Raw genomic sequence first — 20450 nt, 5'->3', positions numbered from 1 at the left:
ACAGTCTCTGGCGCAACGGCACACACAAAGGGGGAGTGCAATAGATATTCGTTGGTTGCTGGATTGCAACTATGCATGGTGATCAAATTAGCTTTTCTTTTTTTTTTTTCTTTTTTCTTTTTTTTTGTATTCAAGGAGTTTGCTGACTGCATAAGCATTACTATCCTCAATTTATTTTTCGGATGCTGAGGTTGAAGGTGACTAAGTGAATTGTACCATTCTTCCGGTGATTCTGGATGCATTATTGATTAGGTGCAGAATTGACTAGCACAAATGTCAGTTGAAGATTTTCTTCCTCTCTTTTCCCTTGCGTTGTTTTGGCAGGAGAAGTGAAGGACAATTTTCAGGCCTCGCTAAGAGGCGCACAATAAATAACGTATTTATTATGAGATAAATAATTTCTGGATGAATTAACACCCTCTTCTAGATGAGAGCAGGGATCCGCTGTCCTGATTTCGCTTTCCTTGGTCAGCCTACTGGCGGGAGTTGCCCTTGCTCTTGGTTCAGGTCCCAGCCCCTCCCTTGCTTGTCTGTAACTGTGGGTGAGTCACGGCCACCTTACTGGCCCTCCTTTTCCCAGTTGTAAAAGAGAAATGAGTTGCTACCAGCTGATGTTTTAAAGTGCTTCTGACTTCTGGAGTGGAAGACCCTCTGGAAACACACAGCATTGTTGTTGCGATAAATGGGCTCTTTGCATGATAACTAGCTCCTCTTCTCCCTCAACCAAATTTCCTGCTGCGGTAAGTAATGTGGAGTAGGTTTTTTCTTCTTCTTCAGCTTCTAGTTCTTTTTGTGTATGTCTAGCCTCGTAAATGTGGTGAATAAATGCTATAATTATAACCCTTTTTGACAGCTCTGTAATTTAATTGTAAGTCACTGAGCATCTTTTTAAGACAATGACATGTATTGAAGATGCAGCTGCTTCAATCTCATCTGCCGAACTGACAGGCATTATTGGAATCATAGTCACAGCAACTATGGGAACTTCCGATCTATTCAAGGCCAAATATAGGGATATTCTGTGTGTGTGTGTGTGTGTGTGTGTGTGTGTGTGGCCACTTTTTGTACTCTGGTTTGCCAAAAGTGGCAGTGTGGTATTTATTGGCCTTTGCATAAATTAGTCAGTTATTCTAAAGTGGAAAATCTCTTGGATTTCTTTTCTACGATGAGCTATATACTTTCTATTAACATTTCAGAGGCAGACCCTTTGTTAATCTGAAGATTCCTGCCAGCATTGGCTAGGAGGTATTGGAGAGCCATTGGTCATCAGATATTGTATTGGTTTGCTAGGGCTGCCATAAGAAGGTACCATGGACTTGAGTGGCTGAAACCACAGATATTGATTGTCTCACTGTTCTGGGGGCTAAAAGTTCAAAATCAGGCGCTGGCAGGGTTGATGCCTTTTGAGTGCTATGAGGGAGAATCTGTCTCGTTCCTCTTTCCTCGCTTCTGATAACCTTAGGTGTTCCTTGACTAGTACGTGATGTTTTCCCTGTGTCTTCATAATGCCCTCCCTCCGAGCGTATCTCTGTCCAAATTTCCCCTTTTTACATGGACATCAGTCACACTGGATTAGGGCCCACCCTAAGGACCTTATTTTAACTTGATTATTACATCTGTAAAGGCTCCGTCAAATGAGGTCACATTCTGAGGTGCTGAGGGTTAATACTTCAACACATCTTTTCAAGGGGCACACAATTCAACCCAGAACAAATGTCTACTTGAACATGCAGGAAATTGTTTCTTATAATGGTTGCAAAGAATTGGTGCCCTAAAATGCTTTTGGATAATTACAAGGAGACTTTCACAAGAATTATTTATTTTGTGATGATAGTGTTCCCTTCATTTATTTTGGGCTGTAACACAGAGCAATGAAATCTACCGTCTGCCCTCGTATTTGGCCAAGCACTCGTGGTGCAGCTTGGTTTGCTTTGTGACCTTCACTGCCCTGAGTACAACTCACGGAATGCAAGATACTAGGGAAAATCAATACTGGCAGGCCACCTCAGAACTGTTTACCTGGTAGACGAATTAAAGATGAATTCATGTTCTTTCTCCACCCACTCCTACTTGTTGCATGAAGGAGTTTGGATATAATTCAAGAAGATGCTCCTGGTACCAGGAAATTCCTTGGAAGATTCTGGTATCTAAACCACAGTTTGTTGTGAAACAAATTTAAAAACCATATCTAACGTTAAGGAAATAAATGGAAGGAATGCGGATTGCTTGGTGGGGTAGAAATAGCTGAACTAGATATTAGCAACGGGATCTCAGGCAAGGCAGTTCCTCTTTCTGTTTACTAACCGAGCAGGGTGAGCTTTGGCTGACTAGGCATCTGTCAGAGCGCTTCCAGCCTAAAGCCCTGCGATTCCATGGTTCCTATTGCATAAGACTCTTCTGCTGACAGATAGTGATGATTTAGGTCAGTGCTCAGATATGGATTGGGTGAAGTCTTAGAAGGTGTTAGGTAAGAGATTCAACATAATCTGTGAAGACATAAATGATTATTCAGTGCATTGAAGCTCACAGTATAACACCACAGGGAGGTAAAATGAGAAAACTAGCTAGGGAAATTTGGTTGTAAGAAATGTGAGAAAGAAGACTGAAGGATGATATTTCAGTGACAGAAAGAGGAGTAAAAGTGCTCAGAAACCTATGTATAGGAACAGTAGGCAGGTACTGGTGTGAGGGGCCTCCTCCTACTCCAGCACTTGGAACAGCTTCCACACCTGTATCATGACCACCTTTCAAGTGTGTTTCTGCAGCCAAATTCATGCTTTCTCCATAGGCAAAGATATCCTGGACATGCAAGAAAGATAATAATAAGATTGCAAGCTTCCGTTGCTTTCTAGTTTAGCACAGGGATCTGCCTAATTAGGAGCACTTGTGATGTCTAGTTTCTGCGCTTGTGACCAACTTGACTCTTTATAAACACGCTCTCTGAGCTTCACTCTGCTCCCTAGGAAACAGATGGTGGGCTTTTCGTTGGTAAATGCCTGAGGGAAACTTGTTCTTATTTGAAGGAGTCGGAGAGCCTGCTGGAGCCTGTTGAAGAACACAGCCTGGATACAGCTCTTGGTATGCTGTGTGAATAGTACAGGATGTTGATTTCAAGGGCCATCTGGAATGAAGACAAGCCAATAAATTCATTTCAGTGGACTAGTAAATTTTTTTTGTAAGCCTGGCTTTTGACATTCTTTTTTGGGGCATCCTTTTCTTTGAACTTAGGACCTTTAAAAAAGGAGTTGGGTTGCTCATAAGGCATGATTATTCATGTATTAAATACCAACTAGAACAAATAATTGTTACAACATGCACTATATTATAGGTTTGAACAAAGCATTCTGTGAGCCTTTTAGAAAAGGAAATTAGTTCTAGTAGGGGGCATGAGCATGGTTCCTGAAACTTCTGCTGGGATAAAAGGGATGTAGCATTTTAGCCGTATCAGTAATTCAGAGGATGTAGGAGGTAGGGTTGGAAGTGAGAAGTGACAAGGCAAATCTCTGGAAAGCCTGTAGGTTAAGGCTAGATTATGAAAGATGTTGAGTGTTACACCTTGCTAGGGAGTTGAATTTAGTCCTGTAGGGTAAGAGAGAGAGACTTTTTTTTTTATTGAGGAATAATTGGCATATAACATTATATTAGTTTCTAGTATACAACATAATGATTCAGTATTTTTATGTATTATGAAATGATCACCACAATGTCTGGTTAATGTCTGTCACCATAGTTATAATTTTTTTCTTATAATGAGAACTTTTAATATCTCCTCTCATAGCAACTTTCAAATGTACAATACAGTATTATTAACTATAGTCACCATGCTGTACATTACATCCTTATAACTTACTTATTTTATAACTGGCAGTTCATACCTTTGACCCCCTTCACCCATTTCATTTATCCCCCACCTCTGACAGCATCCAGTCTGTTCTCTGTATCTATGAACTTGCGCTTTTTTTCTTTTTTAGATTCCACATGTAAGTGAAATCATGCAGTATGTGTCTTCTCGTCTGGCGTATTTTCCTTAGCATAATGCCCGCAAGGTTCATCCGTGTTGATGCAAATGGCAAGATTTTCTTCTTTTATTTTGGCTGAATAATATTCCATTGTATATGTGTGTGTGTTCGTGTGTGTGTGTGCACCACATTTTCTTCCTCCATTTGCCATCAGTGGACACTTACGTTGTTTCCATATCTTGACTGTTGTGAGTAATGCTACAGTGAACATGGAGATGCAGATGTCTTTTTGGATTAGTGTTTTCATTTTCTTCAGAAGTGGAATTTTGTTGTCAGTTTCAGAAATAGAAAGCTGGCTCATATGGAGTTCTATTTTTAATTTTTTGAGGAAACCCTCAAAAATTTTTAAACATGATTAGAACTTCATTTTAGGAAGGTCATCCCAATAACCACATGGAGTATGGTTTGGAAGGTACAAGACTTCAGTCAAGAAAATAAATTTGGAAATTGTTGAGATATTCCACTGAAAAAAGCAAGATATATTACCTTAGTTCAGGTGCTCACTATTCCTTGGCTGCTGTTAACCTCTTCAGTAACTTCTACACAGGAGCTTTTTCATGATCATTACAAGGGTAAGAGCTGCTGCTTTTTTGAAGTTCATTGGTTTCTTTCAGGTTTTTTTTTTAATAGGTAATGAATTTCTATAGGTCAAAAATTCAAAAGTTTTTAAATTATAAACTGAATTCTTCTTCCTACCATATTTCTCATGACAATTTCTCCCATTCCAAGATACCACAGCTTTAATTTTCTGTGACTCTCTCTAGAGATATTTTTATGAATATACAAGAATATATTCATCTATATTTCCCTCCTTATAACAAATACGTCTATCAGACATACTCTTCTTGGTTGTTTTTTTTTACTGGAGAATTACACATGAGTGTATCCATAGAGTCTCCCACAGTCTGGATTTTGCTGTTTGCATTCCTGCAGTGTAGTTTATATGTTCCACTGTCCTCTGTATTTTCTTTAAATTGGTAGTTGGATCAAGCCAAGTGCTATCAAATTTAGATTCGATTTTGTTTCAAAATTACTTCATAGATGGTGTGTTCTTCCATTTTTAACATTTTAATCTTTGCTCCACTTGGATTTTAATCTGGTGTATAGTGTGTATAGAAAAACTTATCTATTTCCAGTTGTCTATTCAGCTATCCCAACAAGTTATTTTGAGTGGCCTGTCTTCCTCACTGATTTAAGATGCCATTCATATCATATATTAAAACCCCAAATGTATTCGGATTTATTTTTGGGCTTTCTATTCTGTTCTATTGATTTATCTATAATTCATGCAATAATGTTATGATTATTGAGAATCTATAAAACATCTTAATATCTGATAGGGCTAGTTTCCATTTATTACTCTTTTTTCCCAGCGCTTCCCTTACTATTCTTATTTATTGTGATTGGCATTTGACTTCTAATTAAGGAGAATGATATCTTTCTGATGTCAGGTTTTCCTACCCAAGACCACGGTATGTCTTTCCTTTTGGTCACTTGCCTGTCCTTTAGAAGTGTCTTGAAGTTTTCCTCATATATTTCCTTCAGATTCTCATTAAGTTTATTCCTATGTGTTTTGTTGTTTTGGCTATTATAACTGAGGTATTTTCATCTATTACATCTGTTTGTTATTTATGAATGGCCTTGATTCATACTACATCAGACTTGCTAAATTCTGTTCTGTTTTAGTAGTTTCTCATTGACTTTCTTGGGTTTTTTATCATATCATCTGTAAATAGTGATGATTTAGCCTACTCTATCCCAGTCTTTTATCCATCTAATTCCTTTCTATTGTGTTGGCTAAACTTCCACTTACCTAATCCTGGTTCAAACCTGTTATTTCCTCGGTTGCTAGGACTATTTTACCACATAGTTGCTTTTGGCTTGAGTCCAACTTTTCCAGCACTGCCTGGCAGCAGGTGACATACCTGCTTCCTTTGCCCTGGAGCTGGGAGCCAGGTGTGATCAGTTGGTATCAGATCTATGGAGCGTTCGGTGTTTGAGGGTAAACCTTAGGCTCTTCACACCCTTATTCTTGTAAGGAAATTAAGTACATAGTCCTTCATTTGTGATCTCACAACACTGTAAGTTTTTGAATAAAGACACCTTGATTAAATATTTATCTCTTATGTCTTTCTCCTCTTGATCCTATCCTTTTTTTTTCTTGCCTCTATTTTTCTCTGCCTTCCTGAACCCTTTCTTAACTCTCTTTTCATTTATGTTTCTCTTCTCTCCCTTCCATCTTTCTCTTTCCCAGGAACCCCATATTCTTTGTGTTATATTTGATTTTGAATCATGATGTGGTAAATTCTTCTTATAAAGGAAAAATCTTACAGCTGGGCTTACCATGCTTTATTAGGTAATAAAAATATTTTAGCTCATTATTGTGAAATGGAGACAGAAATTTTAAATTGGTGCAGTGGGAGTGTCATGTCGAAGTCTACCTAATGTCCTCTTGGACCTTTAGCAAGTAATTCAAGATGAGGATATTAGTTTTTGTAAAACGACTCTTTGAGGTATTCCTCTATAACACAAAGAAATCTTCATTTTCAGCTAGTACTTATGCTTGGAAACCACATTGCAAAGCTTTTATGAGGCAAAATCCTGATCCTGGAAAGCAAGTGTGCTGACCGCTCATGAACTTCCTTCTGCTCCCCCCCCCCCCCCCCCGGGTTTATTTATTTATATTTTTATGAACTTTCTTCTTACCTATTTAGACATTGCTCAAAGTCATTAGAAAATATAACAAATTAGAGGCCCAGTGCATGAAATTCATGCATAGGTGGGGTCCCTAGGCCTGACTGGCGATCAGGCCCCATCAGGGCCTTCCGGCTGCCAGCAGAACCCTCCCTTCCCGGGCTGCCGGCCGGGGCCTGCCTTCGTTCCATGCCCTCCCCTGGTGGTCAGCACACGTCATAGCGAGCAGTCGAACTCCCAGTCTCCCAGTCAAACTCCCGAGGGGATACTTTGCATATTAGCCTTTTATATATATACATGTGTGTGTGTGTGTGTGTGATGGAGCCTGAAAACAAAATGGCTTTATCAGATAGAGTTGAATGAGCAAAATGTGAAGCTATGAGAGGTGGGCCCTTCTTATTCACATACAATCTTATATGAGAACAACATTGGGCTTTCTACCAATATTGGAATCTTACGCTTCATAAGCACAGAAACCATGTCTTGATCATCTTTGAATATCATTATGACTGGCCCAGAGGAGGCATAATGTAACTATTTTATGATTTGGTTAATTAAACTAGACCAGACTGCTGTGGTCTGAATGTTTGTGTCTTCTCCCAAAATCCATATGCTGAAATCCTAATGCCCAAGGTAATGGTTTAGGGAAGCAGGGCCTCTAGGAGATGATTCGGTCATGAGGCAGAGCCTTCATAAATGGGATTATTGTGCCTTCATAAACGAGACCCTAGAGAGATCCCTTGCCCCTTCCACTATGTGAGACTAAAACGGGAGGGCTCTCACCCAACTATGCTGGCATCCTGATCTCTAATTTATAGCCTTTAGAAATGAGAGAAATAAATTTCTGTTGTTTATAGGCCACATAGTTTATGGCAGAGGTCCTCAAACTTTTTAAACAGGGGGCCAGTTCACTGTCCCTCAGACATTCCACACATGCGCACTGCAGGCCCGGGACGAGTCGGCTGCTAAGCAGGACAGGCAGCGGTGGCAAAAACACCCGGCGGGCCGGATAAATGTTTTCGGCGGGCCGCATGTGGCCTGCAGGCCGTAGTTTGAGGACGCCTGGTTTATGGTATTTTGTTATAGCAACCTGAACAGACCAAGACAAAGACCATTCCATTAGATGGGCACTTTTTTTTAAATCGAGGAATTTCAACATGAGATTGGTAGTTGATTTAGATCACATCTTCCCAATCTTGTCAATCCACTGCAGAATGGCTCCTAAGAGTGAAGGCAAGAGAAAAGCAGATAAAAGAACTATGAAATCAGTTTTCTTGGCTCTTTTGTGTTAGCTCAGTTAGCCTCCATTCCTTAGCAGCCCCAGAGGGCTGTAATGCGATAATTTCATTATGACGATTTTGAGTCAGAAAAAAAAAATTGTTAAAGGTTAAATTATATTTTATATACTCTGTTGATAAGAGAAAAGTTTTTAAAAATATTTTATTGATTTTTTTACAGAGAGGAAGGGAGAGGGATAGAGAGTTAGAAACATAGATGAGAGAGAAACATCAATCAGCTGCCTCTTGCACATCCCCTACTGGGGATGTGCCCGCAACCAAGGTACATGCCCTTGACCGGATTCGAACCTGAGACCCTTCAGTCCGCAGGCCAACACTCTATCCACTGAGCCAAACCGGTTTGATAAGAGAAAATTTATGAAATCCATTTAAGAAAGGATTACAGCTGGCAAGTGCAGCGGCAGTTGTGGGAGTCTCTCCTGCTTCCACAGCAGTGCTAAGGATGTCTGACTGCTGGCTTAGGCCCGCTGCCCGTGGGGAGCAGGCCTAAGCCATTAGTCGGACATCCCCCAAGGGTTCCCGGACTGCAAGAGGGCACAGGCTGGGCTGAGGGACTCCCCGAGTGCACGAATTTCGTGCACCGGGCTTCTAGTAGAAGAATAAAAACCAAAAGTTCAAGGTTTGTGTTTTTATCCTGCCACTTATTAACCATGAAGCCTTAGAGTCATCATTGTCATCCCTGCAGTTTCAGTTTCCTTATCTGTCACATGCAAGCACCCATCACAGAGATGTAATGAAGGTAAAATGAGAAAATGTTCTGTAAGTCATACAAAAAAGTTCTCTACGTATGTCAGAAATCACAGTGGCATTATGACAGTGGTAAATCGGGATGAATATGCATGAGCAAAATGAATTGTATGGGAGAAACTAGACATAGGAGGCAAGCTTGTCCCAGTAGCACATGAATGGACCTAAGAGAACCTGTGCTATGCTGTGTATGGGCTGCAGAAATAGCTGCAACACAGCAGAAAATTCCCCAATCAAACTTAAGTGAACATATACCCTGTGGTTTCTTCACCGATACACATGCCACTTCATGATCCTCATTATAGGCGTCATTTCTAAGAGAACTACATGCTACCTTCTGAGTAAAGGGAAGCTTGCCTTTTTGTAACCGTAGCTAGGGCTAAGGCATGTACCAGATTTCGGGAGCTCGTTTTCATCCCCATTGCTTGCATTGATGTCTCTGCTATGCAGTTTCCCTCTGGATGTCTTATTCTGTCTCTCCGTAATTGATGGAAGACAAGGAACAGTGTAAAACTTTGGGCAGTTACTACAAGCAATAAAAATATCTTTTGGAAGAAAGAAAAACATGCCCTCCTGTTTGCCCTTGCCCTGTGGGCTTACTGCTTATTATTTCTTCATGTCTTTTATCTTCCCTTTAAAGCTTGAAAATAATTTGCTTCCCCTCCCATGTGTTCACCACATTAATTGCTCTGGGCAGGAAGAAGTTTCTTCAATATACATCTTGTTCCTGCTTTTGGTTTTAAGTCTATTACATACCTCAGCTGCTTTGTTGTTTAACTTCTTAATCTTCCTCTTATTGGTACTGGGAAATGTCCTTGGTGCCACTGAGGAGGTTAGGTATGGAGACTGAAAGGATCCTTAGCTCCTTTTTTAAAAAGCATGCATAGCTTTTTCTGTATATAATTAACCTTGGGTGGTCATCTCTCCTTTTCCAGTTGAATGACAGGTATATATCAATTATTTGGTTAAAAAAGATGCTCTTAGCACTGCTCTCTGGGCTGGCCTGGGAGGGAGACAGAGGCATGAGGCATTGTTCCTGTGTCTGGAGAGCATTGAGGCCACTTGAAAAGCGGTGTTGTGTTGGAAAAGATTAGACTCCAAATCAGAAGATCTGATTCTGCAGCTAACTGGCTTCGTGGCCTCACTTGAGCTGCTTTTTTCTGGAAAAATGAATGGGTTGAATCAAATCAATGGTTTTCAAACAGTGTCTCTTAAAGATTTTTGACATTTAGGACCTGTTTACCTCGGAGGGCTAAGTAGGTAGGGCTCTGGCTCACCAGGCCTCTTCCCCGTGCTCTAAGTCTCTTACTTTGATATAGTAGGTTTCTATATAAAATTTCAGATAAAGGCTTCCAGAACTAAAAGTATTTGCAAGCAGGTGGACCTAATGAGTCCTAACATCTCTTCCAGTTCTGATTTCCATGAGCCTAAGACTTTGCTACAAAATATAAGAATACATATAAGCAAATTGGAGACTGTTATACCTTGTAAACATCATAGATATCTTCAATTAGGTGCTGTTTGGATTCACATCAAAATGCATATTCAATATACTATAGTCAGACACCCTAGAAAATATAGAAAAGTAGGGAAAAAATCTGCTAATAGATCCTCCACTTAATGACAATCAATCACTCTTACACTGTCCTGGGTTCCTGATGGTCATCCTGGTGTTTATTTCTGATGTTCTGCCAAGTTGATGCCATCTTCCTAAGTTTGTGCACAGTTTATATGGGAGAAAACTGAAGATAAAGCAGTATGCTCTAAATCACATTTAAAATAGTGCTGTAAGAATTGCAGTTGGAATCATAACAGACTAGCACACTACCCTATACGTTGATAATCTTTTATGTCTTGAATCAGCTCATCCACTAATTATATATAACTGAGTTATATAATCTGGTCATATATATTGGTCATATATAATTAATATGGGCCCTATATCAGTTAACTTAAAATCTACATAAAATACAAAGGATGGGAAATGAGAGAAAAGGAGAAAAAAGAAAAATATATGCAAGATTATGGCCTTGAAAAGATAAAATGGGAGTAGGGTAAGAAATTATAAAAGCTCTTATTAATTCATATCTGACCAGATGCCATAAAGCAATAAATCATGGGGCATTTGTCAAGTCATGGCTTTCATCAAAAACAGATAAGACCTCGAAAGCTGAAGCTGCCTGGATTAGCATAAACCACTAAAGGATTCTGTTTAGGAAAAAAGAAATGATAGAACTTAGAAACTTGCATTTTGTGAGGTGTCTATGGAAAGATTATTTTTATTTCCTTAGAGGAACAAGAAATAGATGAGCATGTTTTGTAGTGCTGCAGACTCATTAAATACCAGCTCACATCTCCATCAGCACAGCTAAGTTCTTTGAGGAATGGAATTGCTCATTTTGAGCAACGGTATCAGGCAAACCACTCCTAGAACTCAGTCACACAGTGTGCTGTCTCCTGGACAGTGGCAGCCCAGTACTACCTGAGGGTCATAAGTCAGGCACTCAGTGCTGAAAGGACAACCTGTCCCGAGGAGTCTGTCTGACCGCTCCCATGCCCACAGGTGCTAATCCACTGACAGTATATTCAGCTTTTAAAACAAAGGAAAAGGTTGATACATTTGACCATCTCAGATTTAAAGCTTTTGTGCTGCAAAATATGCCATTAGTGTAAAGGCAAAAAAAAAAAAATTGCAACATATGATACGTACTTTATATCTTAAACATAAAAAGTGCAGAATATTGAGACCATTTTCTACCCATTGGGGAGGGGGGGGATATGTTGCTGTTCAGGGTGCAGGGAAATCTCAAGCATGGCTGGTGGAAATATGAATTGCTACGGCCTTTACATTAAAATGGAAGTACACTCTGTCCCAGCAATGCCATTCTTCTTTGGAATTTGTTACAGAAATAAAAGCATCCGCACCCGAAGGTAAATGAGCCAAAATATTTATTTGAGTGTTACTTGTAGTGATGTAAAAGAAAAAACTGGAACAACCTGAGTGTTCATTAATGGGAGGACAGTTAAATAAATTATAGTACAGCTATTAGAAAGAATGAGTCAAAGCCAAACTGTCACCTGGAGGGATATGCTATATTAAATGTAATATATCTGTGACACGTTATAAAATAAAAAAGGCAAATTGAAGAGTTATTTGTAGAGTCTAATTCCCTTTTTTAGTCTAATTCCTTTTAATTAAAAAAGAAAGAACAATTATTATGTTTTAATTTTTTTGTATGAATAAATAAAGGGAGCCAGGCACGAACCAACGATGAGTATGATTAGTCTGTGTTTTTGCACATAATGTTCATTTATTTGCACATAAGGTGCTATAACAACGTATCAGAGAAAGGGATCTTAGGTGCAAGAATTGGATTCATTATAATTTTGGATTCATGACTCACTATCTTGTCGGTAAATGTGCCCGCCCAGCTGCGGAGGGGTGTATTAAGAGAAGCAGGTGGCGAAACAAGGGAACGTTTGGACTATAAGTACCAAGAGTTTGTGAGGACTGTTTGAGAATTTGAGTTTGGGTAGGGCAACTCTTTGCTGAGCTCAAAACTCTCTGAGGGCCCTCGGAGCATTCACGTCTATCCTGGCGAGGCCCTCCTCATCTTGACCACCTACCAACAGTGGAAATCAGCTCTTTGGTTAGTTGCCAAGTATCCCGAGTGCTCCTCATATAAAAAGGTGCACCTCGCCCTGACTGGTTTGGCTCAGTGGATAGAGCGTTGGCCTGCGGACTGAAGGGTCCCAGGTTCGATTCTGGTCAAGGGCATGTACCTTGGTTGCGGGCACATCCCTGGTAGGGGGTGTGCAGGAGGCAGCTGATCAATGTTTCTCTCTCATCGATGTTTCTAACTCTCTATCCCTCTCTCTTCCTCTCTGTAAAGAAAACAATAAAAAATATATATTTAAAAAAAAAAAGGTGCACCTCATGAAATTTGGACTTTATTCCTTCACCTCCCCGTGCCTGGAACAATAATGTGATTAATCTGTCATTTGTTTGGTGTATCTCTTTATTTGGCTTAGTAAGAGAGATTATCCTGTACATTTGTGAAAGTACTACAATTTCCACAATGAACCACTGGCAACAACAGAAAGAGTCTCTGAGTATAACTTTTGCTGCCTCCCCCAAACAAAAACAAAGCAATCTACAGGTCAAAGTCCACATTAGAGCAGCTGCCGTTTTCTTCCATGTACCCAGTTGACATATGGAAAAGGGCAGACTGAAATGCTCACCCTCTGTGGCTCTTTTCCTCAGTGTGGCTGCTCAGTATAGAACTTTTGTGTCTTCTGGTTTCATTAACCCCCATCTTTAACCTGGTGGATTTCCATCTATCACAACCAAAAGGCCTTGACTGTTACAGATACCAAAAGTACAAGTTTATACATCTTTTTATCTGGCCAGCAAGCCAGTGGCTTAAATCTCCCAGGTATATCTAGTTCTGAAATTCCATTTACTTGAGTTTTCTATTTCTTGGCTCAGTTAATAGCCGCTGAGGGAATGAGGGATTAAAAGTAACTAAGGTGAATTATCCCTCCTGATTTCTCTGCTTCTGACTTCATTGAGGGATTTTTACTTCCAGTTGAAAACTAGCATTTCTCTTTTTCATTCAATAAGTGAATATGTAACTAGCAACTGCTGTGTTGCAGGCATGATTTTATAGATGCCAAGAATGTTAAGATAAATAAGACACGGACCTTGTCCTCCAGGAGCCCACAGTTTAGCAAATAAACTGGTGATTACTATATAATAAATGATATTTAAAGGGAACGCCGGGTGCGGCACCTGATCAGCCTCTGGGGGAGCTCTGAGAGGTGGTCAAGGAAGGCTCCTGTAGGAGCCGACCCCAGAAATTAGTTTTGAAGGGTGAGTAGGAGGTAGCCAGAGGGAGAAGATGAAGAAGGTGTACCATGAACATGGCCTGCCGTGGGCAAAGATAAGGAAGTGAAAGAGAGTGCAGTTTTTTTATGCCCAATTGTAGTTTTTATATAAAGTTTTGTTTCTAAAAATTATCTTTCAGAACAAAGAGAGTTGGCTTATCTGCAGGTCTTTAAAAACCTTTTATTTTACAGAGCATTTTCTCAAATTACTTTATTTTGGACCACATAGAATTGTTTAGGAGAGACACAATGGCCCATGATTACCTCTGTCACCACTGGTTTCTATGTTTATAGAGGTTGTTTGACAAAAGAAGCAAAGAAATTCAATATAGATTTAGTAAATATTTTTGGGGGGGAGGGAGTGGGAAATGACTTCACAGTTGCAAGTCTTAGATACCATTACAAATAAGCCTTTTAAAAATCACTTTAAAATGAAATATAATTAGTGGTTACTTTGTGGAGAATCATGAGTATATACCCACAGGATGAACGGAAAAATAAAACTGTTCTTATTTTAAGCAAATGGATGTTTGTGGCATGAGATAAAATTTCCATTGATAGCATCATGTACAGATGAAAAGATATTTTTAGTTTCAAGATAGTAAAGCCATTTTCACTTCCTTCTCTTTATTCAGATCCCCTAAAGAATAAAGAGAACAAGAAACAGAAAGGCAGATGTCACCTTGGAGGGTGCTAGGGTTTGTGATGATTGAAAAGTGACAGGAATTCTAAGAGAGCAAAAAGGTCAACGTTCCCACAATGCAGGTACCCAGAGAACCCGTGAACAGCTTAAAAATAAAGGCATCGGAGGCCAATGGAGACGGGGGTGGGGTGGGAAGCCGAGAATAGGGAGTTCAGGAGAAAGTCTGTCCAAGGAGCAGTTGTACCCCATTGCACACAGGTAATCGGGCCTCCTCCACCCCCACATAAAATCAGTAGTTTATTCTTTGGAGGAGGTAAACCAGAGGTCAGCAGACTCTGAGATTTCAGGCACAAAGGAGGTGGGAGTGAGGAGCCAGAGCTTGGAGACCAGACAGTGAATACCAGCAACCTGGATGTGCAGAAGAAGTTGAAGGATCTATCTCTAGAGAAAATGAACCACCCCAGAGAAAAACCTGGACATACTGGCATTTGAGAGGCCCTAAGTTGGGGAAGACGCTAATGTCCCCCATTCTATTCTGCCTCTTATCCTTTTTACTAATAGAATACCCCCAAGTTTTGGCAAGGAACCTGGCTGCCTAGATAGGACTCTATTTCCTAGGTTCCCCTGTAGTGAGGTTAGACCAGCGGGCGCACACTTACGGTGCGATTGAAACTTCGTGGCCTCACTCAAGGGGCCAAAGAGCCGCGTGTGGCTCGCGAGCCGCAGTTTGCCGACCACTGGGTTAGACTACTAACTAAATTCTTATCAGTGGTATGAGCAGCTTCTACATCACTGCTTTAAAAGAAACTTGCTTGTCTTCCCCTTTCTCTGTACCCTTCAAGGGTAGGGTGTGGGTGTGGTGCTGGTGAGGCAAGGACAGGACCCTGGGGATAGTGGAGCAGAAAATTAGAATAGAAAGAGCAGCAGCATCCACTTATGCAGCATCACACATCAACTGTGGAATGTTAAAAGAGAAAGAAACAAAATCTTAACTTGTTTGAGTTGTTCTAGTTGGGGGCGGGCGGGGGGGGGGGGGGCTCTTTCATGTAGCAGCTTAGCCTATAACCTAACTAATGTGCTTCATTTTTTTTAAACAAACGTGGTATTTTGTCTGAATACTCTATAGTGAAGCCTACCAGTTCATATTTAGTGCTTCATCCTATATGATAAAAGCCCAGGGACTGAACAGCAGAACAACCAGAACAATCTGTCGACCAGTCTCTATGACGGGCACCAACCACCAAAGGCAGACTCTCAACGCAGGAGCTGCCCCCTGGTGGTCAGTGCGCTACCACAGTGGGAGCGCCCCTCGGCTGACCGGGATGAGGGGCTGCTCCCATTGTGAACCCCGAGCCAACAGGCAGGAACCCAGGCTGCGATCATCGCCTCCTTGCCTCAGGCCCCTCCTCTTCACTCCCTGCTGCCTCCTCCCGATGCCCGCAGGCCGCACAGTGCCACCACCGGGCTCCCAGAGCTGACCCGGAGGCTGGGAGGTGGGTCCGTGGCTGCCACGGGACTGAGGCCTGCTCTGCCACCTCTCAGTACTATTGTCCTTGGGCCCAGCCCCGACCGGGTCCCCTGGAGAGGCGAGTGCTCGGGCTCCATGGGATATGCTGGACCAGGGAGCAGCGGCTCAGAGGACGGGTCCACAATCGCTCAGCTGACCAGGATGAGCGGTGCTCCCACAGCAGGCCAATCCACAGAGGCCACGCCCCACCAGTGCACGAATCCTGTGCACCAGGCCTCTAGTTATTAAATACAAACGGACAGCTAAGAATCAGTAGACATTTGATTAAAGCACCCAGCATGAAAGGCAGCAACCCAAGTGACGAAGCAGAAAAAGGGAACTCAGAGGACTTAGAAGTAATGCAGGAAGTGGAAGAGGACTTCAGAGATAATGTCCTCGGAGATAAGAGAAAGATACTGTGCACATGAAAAAAGCAGATTGCTACTCATTCAGAGGATAAAAAAGAACTCTTGGAAATTAATCATTTAAGAGCCAAGTAGTTCCATAAAACTGTTGGAAGATAAAGTTGCAGAAATTTCCCCCCCAAAATAAAATTAAAGAACAAAAGGATGGGCAATGGTGAGAGAAATAAAAAAAAGTGGAGAATATTACATTGAGTCTGATATATTACTGATATGAGTTTCAGAAAGAGTGAGAAAATAGTAAGGATAATTATCTAAAACAATTTCAATATATTTTTTTATTTATAAAATATCAGAATTGAATAGCATGGTATTTCCAAGTTGATATATTATTTAACAAAACTATAGGCATTATTAAATTAATGTAATATTTTAAATTAATACATTTTAAGAACACATTTGACTGTATTTCTTTTTTTTCTTCTTTTTTTTAATTCTCATCTGAGGATGTTTTTTCCATTTTTAGAGAGAGTGAAAGGAAGGGGGAGAGACAGGAGAGAGAGAAACATCGATGTGAAAGAGACACACCAATTGGTTGCCTCCCACACACATGCCCCCAACTGGCCCGGGATCAAGCCTAAAACCAAGGCAGGAATCGAACCCAGGACCTTTCCGTCTGAGGGCCGATGCTCTATCCACTGAGCCAAACTGGCTAGGACCACATTTGACTGTATTTCAACTAAATCCCTAAAGTATTATACAGGGTAGGGCAAAAGTAGGTTTACAATTGTGAGTATGCGAAACACAGAGTTTATTCTTGTATTATTATTTATTGTTTATTGTATTATTTTCCATATGCACAATGTAAACCTACTTTTGCCCCCATGTGTATCTAAGTTGACTAGAAAGTCAAAAGTTTTTATTAACTTTTGACTTTTTATGTTTTAACAATAGAACTGAAATTCAGCTGCCATGCACCAGTATGGCTGTATTTGTTGGTAAAATTCAGAAATACTCTGTACTCACATCTCCCAACCCCCTGCATGCTTCCCTCCCCCAGCACCCTACTGTGGTAAGTCTTCCTTGACAACCCCCGATAGTCCAGCAACTAACAGTTAACACCTGGCCCAGAAGTGGGCCTCCAGCGCCCCCTCACAGGCCTGTAGCTATCCTGGCTGGTCTGACTGTTACAGTTGTTCACTTGACTACCGTTTGCGGCTCCTGAAGCCAGCACACATTTCCCACAGATCCAATGCCACTCCCTGCTGAGGCCCCCGGCAACTTGCTCTGACACTGGAACTACTCACCGCTCCCCAACTCCCTCCGCTTCTCGCCTTCAGGTCTTTGTGCATGTTATTCGGAAAGAGATTTCCCTGATTTCTGAATGTCTCAAGTATTATTCATCCTTCCTTCATCCGTTCATTTTCCCCTTGTACCAGAAAGCCTTCCTCATCTTGAAATGATAATCCCCTCCTTGAAACAACCATCCCCTTCTGGATTAGTAGTGGAACATACCACTTCTTACCTCATATTAGGGGTATCCTAATGCTTCCTATCAAGTCTTTTTCATAGCGGACAGGCAATAAATAATTGCTGAGCAAATGGAAGTATGAATGTAAATTAAAGGACTCTATCAATTATCTTTGGAATATACTTGCCAGCAGTTCTATCACTTCTCTTGAATGGCTATGTAGAATAATCTTAGATAACCCAATAATCTCTCTGGGTCTGATTCCTATTATATAATAGCCACTGCATACCAAAAAAATAAAAATAAACAAATGCAGAAATGTTTGCTGATTTTCTGGACTAAAGCTTTGGGTGCTTTCAAATTGTGTCTTGGTCATCTCTCTTTAGCATAAAACGGTAATAGTAATTTTCCATTTTCTGTGCAGACTTTAATCTTTCCGAAATGCTAGAGCACAGCTCTTTCTTGTAAGGAGTGCTGCGCGGTGTGCGGAACTGCAGCAAATCGAGCTCCTATTGTGACTGGCAGCAGAGGATGAGTCACGGCTTTGGTTGGGACAAGTGTGATCCCGAGTCAGAAGCTGGAGCAGAGTGGTGCCTTGCTGCTGATAATCTCTCTCTAACACTTGCTCTTCCGTTGCCCTTCATAGAAGTGAAGTAAAAATCAACTTGCAATGTTTGGTTGAGATTGCAGATAATTTTCACTGAAGTCTTTGGTATCTGGACAGATTTTCTTTTCCTGGCTTGCATCTGATTGCTTTTTCTCTCTTCTTGTAAATGAGATTCAGGCAAAATGTTGGCTATGATAGATAGGTTCCTCAGGTGATGACTCTGACAGTCTATTTTTCCTGGAATCAGTGTCTGGCATGTGCCCTATGGGCATTCTAGAGGGGGATGGGCAGAAGGCCTTGGCCAAGGTCTGCAGGGCCCATAAGGCTTTGATTGCCAGCCCCACCCTGCCTGCCTGAGCACCCATGCTCTGCAGTGCAGTTCTCAGCAAAGCTTTATTTTGTTGGAGGGGAAATAAAACTTCTCTGATATTCGATTTTCCTATCCTCTGAAGCTAGAAAATGCTGAATGGAATTTAGCTATCTAATCTCTTCCCTCTCACTTCCCTTCCTTTTTTATTGATCTCTTGTAATGACAGATTATGTCTCTTCACCTGGGGCCACATGTGGGAGGTGAATGTAAATGAAGTGAGTAGAGGTATAGATAACGTGGGGCAGGAAGGAGAGCAGGCAGGGTGCATGGAGGGCAGTTACGCTGTTGCACACACCACTTCTCAGAGCAACTGTCAGAGGCAGAATCCTGAGCTGAAGACTCCACTGGCGGTTTTCTCCTTACTGGAATAGAACTACACCAAGAGCCAACCCATCGGTGCTTGGACTTACCCTGAGTCACACTGTAGACATTTTTATAGTCACAGACCAAATGCCCTGCTGAGCTCATCAGGTGGGCCAGTCACCCATCCTCCCATCGGGCATTGTCTTTGGGATAAAGTACCACATGGAAGAGTCTCTTGTTTGATTGGGAAATTTTAGGCTTCAGTCAGTGCAAAAGGTAAGCGCGTGAAATGTGAAGAAAGGCCCTGGCCTCATCCTCTGAAACTGGGAAATGGGAGGAGGGGTGTGTGTGTGTGAAATAGGCAGCCATTGTCACCCTTAATAATGACATCAGAGGGTGACCTCCAGCTTCTTGCCTCTAGGGCCATTTTCTACAAAGGTGTATCCCCCAAGTACTCTGTGATTATTTAGTAAAGTACTTAAATTCTCAAAAAAGTTAGAATGCAGTCAGAGTTAGCCCCTATAAGTCCTTCTGATTAACATGCCTTTTAATCAGCTTTGTTGAATATGAGAGAAAGGGGTGCATTGTCACTCTGGCAAGCGAATTGCATGTAACACGGTACTCTGGCGATTTGTCATGGGGCTTGTGCGAAAAGTAAGGCTAAAAGCCACAGTGGCATGAGGCGCTTTTGCAAACTATAGTCTCTCTTGCTGCCTCATAAGCTAAGAGTTGAGGCACAGATGTCATCAGTGTCTTTTGAAGCTTTTGAGTCTCTCTGCTAGGTCCGTCCTACACGATGATTGATAGCCTTTTCTCACCTGGCCCTATTTCCTGTGTTGTGAGCTACTTTGGCAGTAGTGTGACCTAGCAGTTGTTGAGTGGCAGCTGACAGTAACTCTGGAATCTAAAGGAAAGCCCATTTTGCCCGACTGGCATGGCTCAGTGGTTGAGAGTCGACCTCTGAACCAGGAGATCACAGTTCAATTCCCTGTCAGGGCACATGCCCAGGTTGCAGGCTCAATCCCCAGTGTGGGGAGAGGGTGCAGGAGGCAGCCAATCAATGATTCTCTCTTATCATTGATGCTTCTGCCTCCCTCTCCCTTCCTCTCTGAAATCAATAAAAATATATTTTTTTAAAATAAAATAAAGGAAAGCACATTTTGGCTTTCAGAGTCACATGAGGGATCTCAGCTCCTTTCCTCTCCCCCCTAGTTGGAAGCCTTTCAGTGAGTAAGTGGGAGAGGGAGACTCGCCTAGAGATTCGGTTGGGTTTGCATGGACGCTTTGTACTTACACAGGCCAGCGCAGGGAGCGTGGATTCTTCGAGGCTGAGGACTCTGTGTGCTACACCCCCCAAAATAAATAAGCAAATGAATAAAACATCACGGCAGCGCCAGAATGTGGAGTTAATCTTTTAAGTGGCAGGGCTGTGGGACCCTTCAGGGAATACTCGGCTTATCGCCCTGATGCAGGCTCTCCTTGCAGACAGACCAGGAGCATGACTTGTTTCCCACTGAAAAGTTGGGGGCGTTGGGGAGCGCA

The 20450-nt window shown here is 41.6% G+C and overlaps 1 protein-coding gene across 10 annotated transcripts in view; it reads left to right on the top strand.

Moving 5' to 3' along the window:
- CRACD (capping protein inhibiting regulator of actin dynamics) overlaps positions 1-20450 on the top strand; it is a 231202-nt gene that overhangs the window by 141467 nt on the left and 69285 nt on the right. Inside the window, exon 1 of one of the 10 annotated variants that reach the window (XM_059670585.1) lies at positions 18851-19184. The exons of the other annotated variants lie outside the window; for them this stretch is intronic. The gene's annotated coding sequence lies outside the window, so the exon portion shown is untranslated. Of the gene's footprint in view, positions 1-18850; positions 19185-20450 lie in introns of those variants that run through there. 10 annotated transcript variants of the gene reach the window in all.

Source organism: Myotis daubentonii, chromosome 1 (assembly GCF_963259705.1).
Source record: "Myotis daubentonii chromosome 1, mMyoDau2.1, whole genome shotgun sequence".
Classification (NCBI taxonomy): Eukaryota; Metazoa; Chordata; class Mammalia; order Chiroptera; family Vespertilionidae; genus Myotis; species Myotis daubentonii.
This window is presented reverse-complemented; position numbering and strand designations above follow the sequence as displayed.